Genomic DNA, 13,797 nt, shown 5'->3' on the forward strand with positions numbered 1-13,797 from the left:
TGTTTTCATATTTGCTGTCGTGGTTTCCTATTTGCTGTCGTGGTTTCCTATTTGCTGTCGTGTTTTCCTATTTGCTGTCGTGTTTTCCTATTTGCTGTCGTGTTTTCATATTTGCCGTTCTGTTTTCCTATTTGCCGTTGTGTTTTATGATTTGCTGTTGCGTTTTTCTATTTGCTGTTGTGATTTGCACTTCAGGTCCACCGTACAAAGCCCTATAACAACTGTTGTAATTAGGACTGTCCATCAGTAGCAAAGCAGGAAGTTGGGTGACACTATTAAGATAAGAGATAAGATAAGATAACACTTTATTGTCTGTCTACACAGAAATTGTTTTTGCATCGTCTGCTCCAACAGTCAACAGATAACATTAAAAACACACACACACACACACACACACACACACACACACACACACACACACACACACACACACACACACTATTTATGATTGTCCCACAATGATACACAGATCACATGTTCCTGGGGATCACCTCCTATCATAAAGCCACAAACATGTTAAGACAGATTTGTGGTTTGGGATGTAAGAGTCAGGTCTTCTGTTCTATGCATTGCACCTGGATGTTTCGTAATGTGAGCACAATACTTGCTATTCTTTTTTTGCGGCCAAGCTGCCCTTCTTTATAAAATACTACATGAAATTACATGTCCTGTCCTTGTAGCAGAAATAGAAATAATCTGTTAGCTATGTCAAGTAGCACTGTGCTCTGCTGTTCTGTGCTCAGGTCGTTGCCCCTTCCCATTAGTTTTGTAATCAAGAGCATAATAATGCAATCTGTGTGTTCTGACTGTCCAGCAAAGGAAATCAGTCATGTGTTCAGCAGGCAAAAATATTCTTCAAAGATCTGCATTCCTTTTAACATAATTTCCTTTTTTTAGATTTTAACAATGTCATGTTAAATATCAATGCTCTGAAGTTGCAATAAAGGCGTTGTGGAGGGAGAGGGGAGTGTTACCATGGCAACATAAAAAGGAGGATTTTTTTAAAGATGCAATATGTAATACTGACAGCTAGTGTTTAAAATAGTTACTGCAGTACAAATTCAAAATACTGGAGAGAATCGTCTCCCCCCGGATGAGACCGCAGCAGCCACAACAATGTTGCTAGACACTTGTCTCACATAGCCAGACATTATTTCACAGCACAGTGGAGTAGCTAACGTTAAATGCTGGCTATATTGACAGTCATAAAGCCCATGCTCACGCGGAGCTCTGTACTCAACTGCCAGGCACACTTTTTCGGCTTAGAATTACGGTAGGAACCGCTATACGCTAAACAACCTTGCTGTCCTCTCCACTCGACGGACAGACACACCCTACGCTGAATTACGGTGAGAACCGCTAAAAATAACACTAACGTTACCCTACCGTCCTTTCCACCCGATTTACACACTTTATTGGCTTAGAATTACGGCAACAATCGCTAAACACACTGCAAACTCACGGTCCCCTCTTCCCGATTTACAGCCCCCTCTCTTGGCTTAAAATAACTGACCGTTGTCGGCTACGGCCGCTGAACAAGCTAACGTTACACGTTGTAAACAGCCGTGGCCCGCTTGCCTGGTCCTCCGATAACTTTAGCAGTTAGCAGGGTTAGCATGGCGGCGTTAGCCAGGACCAGTCATGATGACTTTACTGGCTGTGTCTCAATTGTTTTTGCGAGTAACCAACTCGGGTACTCTAGCTATATAATTCAATGTGAGTACACAAATGTTGTAATGAGATAAAATGCCTGTCCCTTGTAGCCATGATAAATTAGCCTGAAACTAAGCTTAGCCTACCTGTTCAGTAGGAAATTAGCCAACTCTGCGTCCTTTTGGGCTCTAAGCTGTCTCCATCTTTCAAATACATCTCCAATATTTACCCGGGGTTTATGTCTCTGGTCACGCAACTGTTAGAAACATGCCAGGTTTTTTTAGGTCGGGTAGAATCTATCTCCGTTGATCCTGTTTGTTTATTTGCTGCTTTCATGGCTGTACTAACGTTACAATAGCGCGCTGGGTTTATGTTTTACAGGTATATATGGCAATCCGGCCTGGCTGTCAAACTGGGCATTTGATAACAACACACAGGCCAAAACACAAACAGAAATTCCGTCATGGAACGGAAATTTCAAAAGGAGAAAATACTGGCATTAGCATTGTTGTCAGAAAAGATAGTATTTCAACTTAGCATGTTTCCTTAATATCTGATGATGCATTGGGGTTATTTTTGGATTTATTACAGTCAATATATTACATATTGGACCTTTAAATTAATGAGGAATTTGGAAAAGACAAAAGGAAATCTAATCCATTCTTACTAAACTAGTTGTAATAGTAATACTCTTATATATATGTCCAAATATCGAAAATAAATATAGCTCCAAATAAAGAGTGTTATATAAATGCAGACACAGTAGCTTGTGGACCTTGAGTAATGCTATGCTATGTGTCAAGGCTAAGTTATGATGTGTGTATGTATGCATGCACTGATACAAACACTGCATTAGTAGTCAGACAAAAGCAAATGGGGATCAGACACATTATTTGAATATCAATATCACTGCATCTTTAGATGAATTCATGTATAACTTCCATACATAGTTAAATAAACAACCTCCTGACACATTTCTGAATGCACAATCTGCTTAATAAATATGTAAACATGCAATTGACATTCAAAATGTTAATGTCTCAACTGCAATGTATGAGTAACAATGTTGTATTCTGATGTGAATGCACAAATCTAACCCCTATCTTCACATGTGATATATATGTGCACCATGATATTATGCAGGAGTGATAGTTTGTTGTGATGAATATTATATGAGTAGCATGTAGAAAACCATTAACAGTAGCTATTTTCAGTCTTGCTGCCTTTCATATTGCCAGTGGATATGTGATGAAACACAAAATGATTTAACTGTTAATTTTCTGTTTGGAATTCAGTTGTAATGGAAAAAGAATTGCAATTATGATTGATTGATTCTTTTCTTATTTAAAATCCTACGGCTGACATCTGCCGTGTGATTGGTTAAACTGTGGCATGACTCACAGGTGTTTGGGAAAAGACTGGTGGTTGTAAACACGAGTGGCAACTGGTTGGCCACTGGTTGTCTTAGTGATGTTGGTGTTTTTGAAGAAGCCATCTCCTTGATTCACAGGCCTTTCAGTAAAAGCTCTTATTGAATGGGCCGATGCTTCTGTAATTGGTCCCCTGACTATAAGAGCAACTCTGATTGGCCCAATAAGTAAAGAGAGAAAAGGTCTCCACTTTGACCTGGCTAATGCACAGGACTCAGCTGAAGAGGGTTCATTATCATTGTCATCCTGAGTGGAAGAGTGCTGCTTCTCTTTGTCATCGAGGAGAAAGCAGAAGAGAGGAGAGGTTTGATCCTGAGTTCCCAGAACACTTGCAGTCACACTTCAAAGACAGTGAGAGAAGAGAAGCAGGTTTAGGACACAAAACCCAGTACAGTCTAATTTAATTCAACCTAAATGAGTGTATATTAGATGACATTGTGCCAAATCAGGTTATTCTGATAACTTCCAATTGGAGCCTGATAATTACAAAGGAATGATTGGAAATCAGTATGGTAAAAAATGGTTGTTGGGTAATGGTTATTCTAAGTTGATCATACTATCAATACCTTCTGATTAGTGTTTTTAATTTGAATTCAAACCGTTGAAAATGACAAACCCTTTAGTGTTTTAACAATGTTGAAACTCATTGCAATGTCCTTGTTTAGTCTGTAAAATAACTTCTACTCTCACTCTTCATTATTTGTCATTATTTGGTAAGTCCTCTTTAACACGGATGACTTATTACATATTACAACAAGGAGGCTGTTTATTCAGTCAGAACTTCAATGATTAGCTGAATAAATTACTCAGAAGTAGTTGTCATTTTCATCAGTAGGTGTATGACTTGGCATTTGTGAGTAATATGTTTTTGTCTAAATGTTACCATCTTGTGTCGCCATTTTTTTACTCCCCATGGTCAGTGAAATGTTGCCATGGTCACATTATATCACTGAGTGTCTTGAGAAAAACAAATAGTAATATCATTCCCACTTTTTTATTATTTACATTCATTCCTCTTTGAGTTTTGTTGCATAATTTAAGGGGCTACAATTACAATACACTGTGGGCAAATTGATTAGGTATGTTGCGTGTCACAAACATGAAATTAGGCAGTGGCTAGACAGTACCTTCTTAAAGGTACAGTATCTTTTTCTTAACCTGTACTAGTGTCTGTGTGTGCTGCGTCTGTATTGACCATTCTTATTTTTAAATCTGTAGTCTCTTGTTGGTCATCTAACTTTATGGAGGTGTGATATTAAATTGCCGGAGTGCCCCCTTAACACACAAAGATCATTTATTTCTAACTTTAAAGGAACATGCCACCATTTTTTGAAATAGGGTTATTCACCGTCTCCCCTAAATGTAGATGGGTGGGCAAACGCAAACGATTTCCTAGGCAGATATTGACTTGGGACTATATTGGGGCGAAGCACAGCCAAAGCACTGCTACTCGGGCGCAGAGATATCACGCAGCAACTCTGTGTGAGTACAGGTCTAATATGGGTCGATCTATCCCGTAAAATAACCATGCGTCATGTTTACAATAATCACTTACTCTGTGGACAGCTGTTTATTGGGTCGCCAAGAAATCCTCGGTAGACACGTTGAGTCATCGATGGCAGTACCTTGTCCCACTCGCCACAGCACAGACACTCTATTTCAGTCGGCATAGGTTGGTATATTCCCCCACACTCACACCACCAGTTCGTGTTGGCTCTCATGCTCACGTCCTCAGGCTGTTGAGCGGACGGAAGTTGGGGGTTTTTAGGTGTTGCGTGATATCTCTGCGTCGATGTAGCAGTGCTTCGGCTGTGCTTCGCCTCAATATAGTCCCAAGTCAATATCTGCCTAGGAAATCGTCTAGTCTTAATCTGCATTGCTATTTGTACTCGTTGTGAATACGCAGGCCACAAGAAGTAATTAGGTTTTTTTGTTGTTGTTGTTGGCTCACTTTTACTCACGACATGCTAACCGGCAACAAAGGATTCCATTCACTACGCTAAGCTAAACTAGCGGCGGCGCTGCTGGACTAAGACAATGCATGCACTGAGACAAAAATGTGTTTGGCCACCTATCTACATCTAGGGGAGACGGTGAATAACCCTATTTCAAAAAACGGTGGCGTGATCCTTTAATAAAAATACATTAATAATAATATTTCAGAACATTCCTGAAATATATGATTAAAAAAAAGAAATGATGGATTGGTTTATGAAATTGGATCCTGTGGTTGTTTAGTTGACACAGTTGACTAAACAGAATGTAAACTGTAAAAGAATACAAAACAGAAAACTCACACTTTATCACATTTATGAAGGATATAGCCTACATGCTAATTTTTGAATTTTGTAAAATGCATTTGTATTGCCTTACATGAAGTAATTATACTGCAATAGATGCCAGTTAGTTTTATGAACTTCTTAGTAAATGCAGCTGTTTTCTCTTGCTAGAAACCCATGAAATTGTAGACAAAAGCTACTTTTTATCTAAATAATGACAACAAAAGTACATGTGTTTGCATGTCAGCAGCACAACAATCACGTACTGTGCGTGTCCCACAGTGTCATCTTGTGGCCAGTTTAACTAACATCATCACTGTCCTGTAGCTGTGAGAACAGACAGTTCGCAGAGTAAACAGACCACTTTCTGTGGCAGACCTACCATCACCTCCCGAGCTATAACTCACAGGCTCAATTGTGACTGATGCTCTAAAATGAGAGCAATCCACCGTTTTACTCCTTCATTCTCCATTATAAAGCAGTGGGTTTCATGCCTAGGTGTCACACATTCAACATCTGAGGCCAAGGACTCTGTCAGAGAGAGACGGATCAATATGTCACCATAGGAATTTGTGTGTGGATGTTTGTGTATTATTTGTCATAGTCAGGGTCAGGAGGAGATGATGATCTGAAGCTTCTTTGTTCATGGTATTGATTGAGTCTAGCAGAGTGTGAGCTGATGTAACGCAGTCGCATGCTGGCTCAGGGTCAGTAATGTGGAGGTGAAACGCCCTCTACTGTTGCTCGGATGAAACAGGTTAAGAGATCTACTCAATGAGGTTGAATTCAAGCTGCTTTTTTCTTTTATGAATGCTGTTGGTTGAACAGATCTTTTGGGGCAGGGGGGGCCTAGAAAGTCTGCATCCACATGTGAGAAATGCTTTTTTCCACATTTCAGATTTTTTTTTTAACTCTGTATTTCAAATAATACACACAACCTTGACATATTGAATACGCAATAAACTTTCAAGCGATTTATCTCGTACTGGAGATGAGTGGATAACTTTTATCAGAGGAGTTGAGCACACTTAGTTTGCGCTTTTGAAGGGAGCTCTGTGCACCTCCAAACACAAACCTGACAGACCTTAAAAAGGTTTTGTAAGGCCTGTGAGACTGACGGATGATTTAGTGAGTGATATAAAAAGTCTTCCAGCAAGGACACAGAAAAGATGGGAGGCCCTGCGTGGGCCGATTCAGTGTTTACTACGTGACTCACACCCCTATTCACTGCATGCCTGTCCGACAAACAACAGACAAACAACACATGGCTTGGTTTCAAGTTGAGTTACTGCCTGACCACCACATGATGTGTTTTTGCATAGCCTTTATGCATCACAACATCAAAGTACCAATTCATATATCGCATGGGGAAGTTAAAGACAGACTGCAGGGTCTGAACACAGAGTCATCAGCAAAGAAATGCTGAGCTAACACAAGTTAAGTGTTTTCTCATGGCCCCTTTTCACAATTATTTCCCTCTTTTAAAAGCAGCTTCTCTGTAATAACCATGTAGGAAATGCATTAAATAAATTCATAAATTCCATTAGAGAGCACCATACAACCCAATGAGGTTGTGTTACGATGTACACTGCACATAGGGTCACAAAAATATAAGGCCATTGTTGAAATTAACTGACTTAATTCAGTCCCAAATGTGTGGCTTTGGCATATATAATTGTGCCGCGACATTATCTAATGTACACAAACTGAATTGCTTTTGCAGGGCATGGCAGGGCATGCGCGCACACACACACACACACACACACACACACACACACACACACACACACACACACACACACACACACACACACACACACACACACACACAGTTGATCGCCACTGCAGGGGGAATTGCAAGGAGATCCACACAGCATGCTAATAAGCCTGCAGTCAGCCAAGAAAAACACAAATCAGATATACATCTGCGTTTTGAACTCGCCACTGGCCTGTAGCAGAAAACAAAGTAGAAATAATGAAATGTACTATTTGGAATGAACATTTCCACAAACAATAGCTTTTTGTGTGGCCTGATTATTGTCAGCATGCCTGAGCTGTGGAAAACTAGCTTACAAGACTTGCTTTTTGCGTGGTACTCAGAGCTATAGTGGCACCAGACAGTCCTGAGACTCTCTCCGTGCTCTCTGTTTTTGGGCTGCTTCTTTGTTGCAGTAGAACAAAAGCTGTTTGGCCTCTCGAACAAAGGCAGACACGCTTTGAGTTGACTGTGGTGGCTGTAAACTTCCTGTTGGTTGCAGTCAACTTGTGTGGAGCAGCTGACCAGAGAAAACTTTGAAGTGGGCATGCAAGGTGGTCATTATAGAAATCCAGGCTCCATCCCTACCACTAGATACACTGCCACAGCTGGAAAGGTCCAGTGATGCCAAAGTGATTTTGTATTGTAAGATGGAAAATGTGGCATCAGCCTACAACTTTGAAGTCTTATTATATGTTTTACTTTTTCTTTTCTTTTTTACAGTCTTCTTTTGACCACTTGGGGGCAGTTCAACAAGCTTTGAAACAGTTGATATGGCAAACATGATAGCAAACAGTTGCTGCTCTGTGCTGCATGCAGCAGACTGAACAACATCAGTATGCATATGCATCATTCTCCTTTTAGCTTGGTTTTGTTCTCCACCGACTCCTGAACCCACTGTACCTATCCAGCACCAAATGGCAGACAAAGTTAGCAACTAGCTGGTAAACATAGAGAGCTAGAGCTAGTTTTATTTTTCAGAAGTTGGTGTTGACCAAAAAAGGTAGGAGGGTAAATATTAAAATTAGTCTTTATCTGCTGGGTGTCTAAGTAGGCATTTGTTTGTCACTTGCTACTAACATAAAATGAACAACATTGTGTGTGTGTGTGTGTGTGTGTGTGTGTGTGTGTGTGTGTGTGTGTGTGTGTGTGTGTGTGTGTGTGTGTGTGCGCGTGCCCTGCCATGCCCTGCAAAAGCAATTCAGTTTGTGTACATTAGATACTGTAATGTCGCGGCTCAATTATATATGCCAAAGCCACACATTTTGGACTGAATTATTAGTGTGTGTGTGTGTGTGTGTGTGTGTGTGTGTGTGTGTGTGTGTGTGTGTGCTAAAGCCTTTCACCTACAGTACATGTGATGTGTGTGAATAATTATGCTCTATCTTTTATAGTATGGACCAAAAATAAATCAACTCAGTTTTAATTCCCAAGAAAGAAGCAGGCTTGAGTCCTCAAGGGGCAATAGATGAATCAAAAAGGTTTGAGGTAAGACAGTGCAATTGCCTGACATTCCTCATTAATCTTCCCTTTCTTTCCTGACTCTCCAGCCACTGAGAACATCTTCAATCATCCGTGATTTGTGAAACCAATATTGTAAACAACACAATCCATGAGGCTGTATCTCAATGACAAATGGCCCTGAATACATAATGTGTGGTATTTCATTCTATGTTTTTTATTAACTCTGAGCAACAATTTACCACTGGGAGAAGAGGACAAAGACAATCAATAGCCAGTTGACCTCTTGGTCTCTCTTTTTCTCTCATTGGATAAAAAAAAGAAGAGTGGAATTATCATCAGTTGTATATAGACTGCTAAGTTTATCATTATTATGAGCCTGTTTTATCACCTGAGACTCCAACAGAACAGTCTCTCTGGTCTACCTATTTCTCTCCAGAAAGACTGACTTGTGTTAAAGGAGTTGAAGATAACCGGAAAAGGAAGGGGAGTAGTTTTGACCATAAATCGTGACTGATCTCTTTTCGTTGGGAAATATTAACTTCATGTACAAAGACAGAAACAGGAGTGTTTCCTGCCTCTGTTTACTAGTTTGTATCTGCCAAAAAGATTTGATTCATAGAATGTTCTCTTGAGCAATAAAACGTAATAAGTGAGGATGTACACCTGCATGAGGCACGCACACTGGGTGGGAGTCAATGTGTATCAAGTGTTGAGCCAGATCGACAGTTGTGTGTGACTGATTTTCTGTACGCGTGTGTGCGTGTGCGTGTGCGTGTGCGAATCTGTGTTCCTTCCACGAATTCTTCGCTGCTCGGTATCACATCCTCTGAGGGTAAGTGTGAGTAAGCATGTGTGTGTCCAGGATCTGACGTCTTACAGCGAAGGGATGAATAAAGATTGTGAAAAGGGGTGTGTGTGAGCTCCCTACACACCTCTACATCCTACCCTGTCCTGGACAATGCAGGGGGTGGTGGGCTGGTGATTAACAGGACAGAACAGGGACTGTCTCATACCTCTAGTAGCCGGATGGGTTGTGCAAAACGCCTATGAGCTTGGATGTGGACTTCCTCATGAAGTCTGACTGGGAAATGCATCCTGGAAGGAGCCTTGGAGCCACAAGACCGGGGTGGGAGGGCGCTAGACAAAGTAGAAAGGTCCTGTCTCTAAAAATAGAGAGATACTGCATGTTCTAATTCATCTATCTTGATTTCTTTCTTTTTTTAAACAGTATTCTTTGGGTAAATTGAGGCCATCTACATGTTTATCATTTTATAAAAAAAAATGCTGAACTGGTTCATGCCTTAGCTGAGACTAAGGGGCAGAGGGGACCAGCAATCTCAAGGAAGTGACAGATCGCTATTGCAGCATGACAGTATGTAAGAGAGGGTCAAACAGCAAAACTAAGGACATAAACCACGCCAGTTCTGTGGGAAAATGGCACTGATCATGCTCTGTGACCCCTTGTTAACCAACCTCTCCACAGTCTGGTGGGGGATTTCTCCAGGGAGGGACCCCAGAGGATACTCTACTGCTTCGCTTGCTGTGCAGAAAAAATAGTAAATCACACAGAAAATCTCTGTATCTCTTTTTCCTGTTCTTCTTCTCATACAGTATTTTCCTGTTAAAGATACAATCCTTCCTCTAAAATAGTGTGTTTAACTCACAGATTAAACAGAGATTTGTACATGTAAGAGTGTGAGTGCATGATTGCGTATGCATATTGTCGGCATCATTTTTGGTAATCACCTTGTATTGCGTTCATTCATCAAACCCTCTGTGTCTGCGTGCACCGAACATACAAACAGTTCTGTACAAAGATGGCCATAAACTTGCAGTGACACTTCCCAGACTCACAGGGCTCACAGAGGGAATCCTCCGTTCTGCTGACGTAGCGGACCTGCAAACACTCTCTGGCACTTAAGTACTGTGACGTATGCTAAATTCAGGAGTTTACAACTGTGCTATGGTTATTGCCACTGTTACAGAGTCTGACACAAGAACAGCATCAGTGTGACGTCACTGCACTTATGGCAGCTGGGTCATGTTATTATTGAAGCTACTGTTTTACATGTGGGTTATTTGTTTTAAATATTATTTTCTATTTGGGGTGTGACTGAGACCTTCAGTTAGAGGTAGTTCTCTTTACTTTATTATGGATCATTTACTTGAACAATGGCTGTAATCCTATTACTTCAAACCTTTAATATTGACTGTTGATTTGTGTCTATCCTACTGTCTACTTTATTCCCTTATAATGCCCATATTTAATGCTGTCTTTTTTTAAACTTTATCCTTGCACTGCTATAGTTTTTATATTACTATGTCTACATTATTCTCTTATATTGTCCATATTTAATGCTGGTCTCTAGACTTTATCCTTGCACTATTGGACGTATTTGCACTACAACCATGACACACACTCTCATAGAGCACCTTTCCATGCATCGGAATCACAGGTCAGTCCCTGCCCTGTCACTGCAAGCGTCTCATGCTTATACATCCCTTAGTACAATCGTGGATTTTTTTATTTAGCATCTTTTCTTTTATTGTCCATATTATCCATGTGGATTTTGTATTTTATCATCCTGTTTATGATGTATGTGTATGTTGTGTGTGATGTCTTTAAGCTACTGGGACCTTGAATTTCCCCTTGGCGATCAATAAAGTATCTATCTATCTATCTATCTATCTATCTATCTATCTATCTATCTATCTATCTATCTATCTATCTATCTATGTCTATCTGGAAAATTACATATAAATACAGTTTTCGTATTGAAACTTGTGGATTTTCTAAAGAACATTGTAGATATTACCAAATATCCACACTTAAGAAAGACAAATGACGGAAGCAGCTAACATAAATTGATGAAACCTTCCAACACATTTTGACAGTACAAATGCACTCAGACTCCATCTTTTTCTACACACACACATTCATCCCGCCTTTGTACATTCGGCTAAATCACCCTTGTGCGCCCCCCTAGCTGACCCTACATCAGTCCTACTGACCTCTGTCTGGCAGTGATGATGTCAGACACCAGGGTCACCAGGGGTTATCACAACCGGCTATTGGAGCAGTTTGGCCTTGAGTGTTTGAATGCTCCCACCAGACTGACAGTAGTCAAATAAGCCACTCCATGCTAACTCAGCATCCCCCATCACACACACACACACACACACACACACACACACACACACACACACACACACACACACACACACACACACACACACACACACACACACAAATAAAGAAGTTTCTCTTGAGCACTAGCAGAGCTCCAGATTCTGGATTTAACCCCAGATGTTTAGGCACCAAATGTATATATCGGTATCATTTATATATAGGTTATATATCTAAGAGCAACAAAGTAAAAGCACTGTCCTTCAAGAGTTTGTTGCTTACAGTAACAGCTGCACAGAAGCAGCGTACATGCTAGTGGTTTCATTCACATCCTCCTCAAGATGGTCTTAGTCTCCCAATAGTTTTTCACCATTAGGTTACAAAAAAGCATGAACAATGATTGATCAGATTTATCTTGACTGCATTATGACTCTCAGTTAGATAGAATATATTTGGCAATTACTGACTGTACTTTTCATTATTATGAGGGGAGAGATCACCTGCCATAAAAAAATATTTCTTTTCTGAAACATTATTAAATTTGACCAATGTCTAGCAGCAGTTCTTATATATCATGCCAATTGCCTATGCCTGCAGGCAGGGCTATAGACAGGATTCTTGAAATACTGAGGCCATAAGTCCAAATTCCTCCCGGGAAGTTTTTTTTACAAGCCACCAACCAAAAACAGTTAAAATATATTTTCTATAAAGTTTTATTTCCCTACAATATGGGCTGTTGCCTGGATGTAATTTGGGTGGAGGATACTAAATTCCTTAAATTCTTTTTTTGTGTATTTAGATTTTAGCTTGAAACAGTCAAATCTAATCTTTTATAACTAACTATAATCAATTATAGAATTAGCCTTTACAAATACCAAAATCTGATAGGTCTGTAATATTAGAATGTAAACTCTTCTTAATGACAATATCATCTCCTCACAATTCCAGAAATAAAGTATGTGTCATTACTGGTTACCATAGTGTGAACCCATTTACTCCAGGCACAACGTTCAATGGTGCAAGAAAGTCTCTTCACTTTCACTGCATTTGTAGCTCTTGCTCCATCTCGTGATATCTGATCCCTCAAACCACACAGCCATTTGCAGCGCCATCGTTTCTGTTCACTTTTCATGTCTTTTCGTCTTCCAAAAACTTGGCAGTAAAGGTAGGGCAGAGAAGAGGAATAAAAGGGTGAAACAGAGACCATCTCATCCTTTCCCTTTTATCTGGCATTCAAGCTGTTAATTAGATGAGAGAGTGTTTTGATGAAGGTACATTCCCTGGATGTTAAAGCTATCAGTTTGGTACAATGGGGCCAGGAGCACAAACCGTAGGGGGTGAGTGGGAGCTGTGTGTGTGTGTGTGTGTGTGTGTGTGTGTGTGTGTGTGTGTGTACGTGTGTGTACGTGTGTGTACGTGTGTGTATGTTCATGCTGAGATTGAAGACACAGACCTGGGGGGGAGGTAGAGATGTGATCAGAATAAGAACTCTGATGAATTTGCAGTTATTATTTTCCTCTTTTGCTTTTTCCCTTATTCTTTCCCTCTTTCTCCGCCTCCTCTTCCTCATCCTCTTCCCCTGTGTCTGTGTTAGTTTTAGGTTAATATTTCTGTGTTGTGGTATCTAGGATTAAAACTGCTGCCTGGCTACTTTTCACTTCACTATATGACTTTTAAGCACACATGCTCTCAATTCTTCTGGCTCTCATTGTATGAGACCTGTATGTTTGTCTTTGCTCTTTTTTTTATCAGGCATATGGTGTGAACACTTGGCTCTTGTTTTTAGCCATAAGGTATTGAAAAGGTATAAAAAGACGACTGCGCTGAAAAGCTCTTTGAAGGTGTGACAGATCTGTCTATAAACATCCAATCTGTTCAGTAGGCCTGGCCTCAGTAGTCACCAACTACTCCAAAGTTTTTTTTAGAAATGATTGTTAGAGAGGATGAAAGGCAATGAAATCAATATTTTTTGTCCCATTCACAGTGGATTTTACAGGAAAAGTTGTTGGCAAATACGCGTAGTGGCTTTCTTGCCGAGAGTTAGATGAGAACATTGATACCAGAGTGGCATCAATCTTCTTGTTTAAC

The sequence above is a fragment of the Sander vitreus genome, chromosome 4 (genome assembly GCF_031162955.1).
Source record: "Sander vitreus isolate 19-12246 chromosome 4, sanVit1, whole genome shotgun sequence".
Classification (NCBI taxonomy): domain Eukaryota; kingdom Metazoa; phylum Chordata; class Actinopteri; order Perciformes; family Percidae; genus Sander; species Sander vitreus.